Genomic DNA, 4,300 nt, shown 5'->3' on the forward strand with positions numbered 1-4,300 from the left:
CTTTCCTTGGGATCCATTGATCTCTCTGAATTTGAATGCTTTTTCCATCCCCCACCCGCCATATTAGGCCTTTTTTCAACAGCTCCAGACCGAACTCAATGGCTCTCCATACCGGGGACGCATCATTTGCAAACACTGTGTCCAAAAGGTTCCCATTTGGGTAGTACTTTGACTTAAGAACTCTTCACAGGCTATCCGGATTTTGTATGAGCCACCATCCCTGCTTGGCCAGAAGTGCTTGGTTAAACAAGTGCATGTCTCTAAAACCAATACCTCCCGCCCTCTTTGGCTTGATCATGCGATCCCACGCCATCCAATGTACCTTCCTATGCCCCTCGTCATCCCCCCACCAAAAGTTTTGAATCATTTTCTCATATTTGTCACAGAAGCCTTTGGATAGCATAAAGACACTCATGATGAAAGTTGGGAGGGCCTGAACAAGCGATTTCACATGAACTTCTTTTGTTGCAAATGACATAAACTTCTCTGACCAGTCACTATATCTCTTACCAAATCTGTCCATAATTGGTTGGAACTGCTCATCTTTCATTCTCCCCTCGGGAGTAGGCAGTCCAAGATACTTACTTTCAAAGGTTTTAGCGACCACCCCTAGGATATGTTTAATTTCCTCTCTTATTTCCGCATGGCAAACCTCACTAAACAAGAGGGACCATTTGTTCTGGCTAAGTAGTTGTCCCGTACATTTCTGGAAAGTATCCAACGCGTGCTTGATCACCTTAGCTTTTTCTGGCACCGCCTTAAAGAAAATCAAACTGTCATCTGCAAAAAGAAGATTTGATATACCCGGGCTATTTCTGGCAATCTTGATCGGTCTAAGGTTTTTCACGGCCAGCTCCTTCTTCAACAATAGCACCAAACCGTTAGCCACAAAGAGGAAGAGATAAGGGCTTAACAGTTCCCCTTGACGTAAGCCACGGGAGGGGAGGAAGGGTTCCAACAGATCGCCATTACACTTGATCGAATACCTCACTGACTTGACACATTGCATCACCCAATTGGTCCATATGTTGTTGAACCCAACTTTCTGGAGCACACCTTCAATAAAAACCCAGCTCACCCTGTCATACGCCTTGGCAAGGTCCAACTTGTAAGCGCAATAATTGTCCTTCTCCTTCTTACAGTGCTGGATCTTATGGAAGCATTCAAAAGCGATGATGGCGTTATCCGTAATCATTTTGCCCGGGATGAACGCGCTCTGGGTCTCTGAGATGATCCCATCCAGAATAGGGCGCAACCGATTGACGAGACACTTAGAGATCACCTTGTAGATGATGTTGCATAAGCTGATCGGTCTATAGTCTTTGAGAGACTGAGGGTCTTTTCCTTTTGGGATTAGCATGATCACCGTATCGTTTATTCCTTCTGACATGACACCATCCACAAACAAAGCCCTCACACTTCTGATCACATCTTCTTTAATGTCTCCCCAGTTTCTTTGAAAGAAGCGTGTCGGGAAACCGTCGGGCCCCGGGGCCTTAAGGGGGCCGATCTGAAATAAAGCATCGTTGATTTCCTCGTCAGTGAACGGCTTAACTAAATCTTTATTCATGTCCATAGTAACACGGGTAGTTACCAGCTCTAGGATATCGTTGGGATTGGTGTTCTCCTCGTTGGTGTACAGGTTCCTGAAGAAGGCGTTTGTTAACGCATGCAGACCAACGGTATCCTACACCCAGTTCCCACTAGCATCACACAATTTTTGGATGGCATTTTTCTTCTGCCGCCAAGTCGCTTTCCGCTGGAACCACTTTGTGTTCCTGTCCCCTTCATGGAGGTACGTCGCTCTAGACCTCTGTCTCCACATGAGCTCCTCCCTTAGAAGCATTTCATCTAAATCCTTGGCTAGTTTTGTTGCTTCCCTCTCGAGAGCGACCGTGGGTGTGGAACACAAAATTCTGTGGAGCCTCTTCCTGATCTCAGATGTTTTCCTTGTAATCGAACCAAAGTCACGCTTGGCCCGGTTCGTTAGCTCGATCTGCATGCTCTTCAACTTAGCTCCAAGCATGTGTATGTTCTCTTCTAGGCCACTTCTGCTCCACGACTCTGTGATTGTTGGCTGAAGGGAGTCCACCCTCTCCCACATCTGCTCATATCTGAAACATCCCTGTTTACCTTCAGACACAGGCCTCCACTCTTTTATACTTCCCATCCGTAGCAAGATTAGAAGGTGGTTAGATCAAGATGAGAAGATGTGCTCCACCGAGGCATTAATAAACAGATCCGACCACGCCGGAGAGGCCACAAATCTGTCTAGTCTCGCACGAACATTATGGCTTCCTTGATGCTTATTGTTGTAAGTCCACCCGGGCCCTTTGAATCCCAAATCAAAAGGGTTGCAGTCCGACAGAACCTCTCTAAAATTCTCCATATATCTCTCAGATCTATTAGCAGCTGAGAAGTGTTCAGACTGCCACATGGTCTTGTTAAAGTCACCTGCCATCAGCCAAGGCAGGTTACTACTGTCCTTTATTCTTCTCAACATCGTCCACATGTGATGACGCTCTTGGCCTTTGGGTTCACCATATACAAAGGTTCCTCTCCGTTAAGAGCTGTGTGGGTTTAGACGGATCAACACATCGATATACCTCGTCCCCACGGCAATTTTCTTTATTTCCACAGACTCATCATAAAAGAGAGCAATGCCGGCACCTTTTCCAGTGCCGTGTTGCGTGATACAGTGGCGGAGGCCCAGCCTCCACTTCAGGTTCGAAACATACTTATTGTTCTGTCGAGTTTCATTCAAGAAGCCGAGCTTGGGCTTGTATGTGTGCACCAGACACACTAGTTCTTGAACTGTTCGAGGTTACCCGAGGCCTCGACAGTTTTGGCTCATGATCGTCATGGCTCCTGGTGGGCGCCGTCATTGGCACCCACCAGGACGCCGGGAGCCCCTAGCCCGGTCGCTTCCTTGCTTTCCACCATGCCCTCATACACCGTCCCAGCGGCACAGACCTTCTTGCTCTTATCCGGTCCACCCTCCATCTCAGTAGCAGCTGCAAGTTCCACCTCCAACTTATCCCTACCCCCTCTCTTCCCCGGGATCGAAGACGCCTGCCCCACCCTTTTCTTTGACCTGATATCCTTCAACACTTTGCGGTTGAACAGACCCTCCACCGACCAAACCATCTCATGCCTTGTGGTGCGCGTGCCCAGCTCAAAGCCAGGCGGATACAGCAACTCCTCCTCTACCTCGCCAGATCCAGCCACAACTTTCCTGTCATCGCTTGCAGTCATCACCTCAGGGCCCTGCACAGCAACCTCCACCCCTTGGGCCTGAGCCATCCCGAGAACAAGGTTGACCATAGGTGTGTTTCTCTCAGCAAGGCTAGGAGCAGCCTCCACTACGGCAGCCATAGTGTCGCCATGGGCGAGTCCCGGGTCTATCACTTGGACCGGAGGGGCCAGGCTCAGAGCCAGTTTGATGCCCCCTTCCTCCGCTGGGACGCCCTCGGTGCCCGATTGCATGACCTCACTTTGGATCCCCCCCCCCCTTAGACTTTGGCAGCATGGTCGATCTCGGAGGAGTCTGGGCTCCGGCCGAGCCACCATCATCGGAGACCTTGAGTGCACTAACAGCCGCAATGGTAGCCTGCACTTGTGGGTTCAGCAGCACCTCTTCAGGGATCTTCTCACGGGCCGTCCTGTTCTGGTGTGAGCTTCTCTTCCTCTGAACTTCTCTCCCAAAACTCAGGAGGCGGTGGGCGCTGTTCGCCACCGGAGCCACATGGCCCCCTCTACTGTTGCTTTTCTTATAAGGGGAGGCTCGCATTGTTGCCATGAACCTCATCTCATGGAGGTCCTCCGGCAACTTAGAGTCGCGTTGGCCATGCCCAAGATAACCACAGTGCCCACAGAATCGAGGCACTCTCTCATACTTAACCTCTAGGGTAAACACCTTATCACTAGGAATATCTCTAGATTTTTATCCTATCTCTAAGGGGTTCATCTACATCATGATTAATGTGAATCTTAATGAAATCCCCCCATAGCTTACCCCTAGTATTAGTGTAGACCTCCAGCACCTCTCCCAGCTTATCACCGAGCTTCCACGCGGCACCTTCATCTAACATGATCGGAGGTATGTCATGGACTCGCACCCAGATCGGCATGTGTGCAACCTCCACCTCGCCCGGGGGGCGCCTCCATCAACAGAGACCATGAGGAAAGCATCCCCCTGATGAGTCCATGGGCCGTTGTCGAGGATGAAGCGACGATCGCCCTCGCGCTCGAACTCGATGAGGAAGCGATTGTTCTTCAGGGGCTTGTAATCCATGCCCCC

Source organism: Triticum dicoccoides, chromosome 3A, assembly GCF_002162155.2.
Source record: "Triticum dicoccoides isolate Atlit2015 ecotype Zavitan chromosome 3A, WEW_v2.0, whole genome shotgun sequence".
NCBI lineage: Eukaryota > Viridiplantae > Streptophyta > Magnoliopsida > Poales > Poaceae > Triticum > Triticum dicoccoides.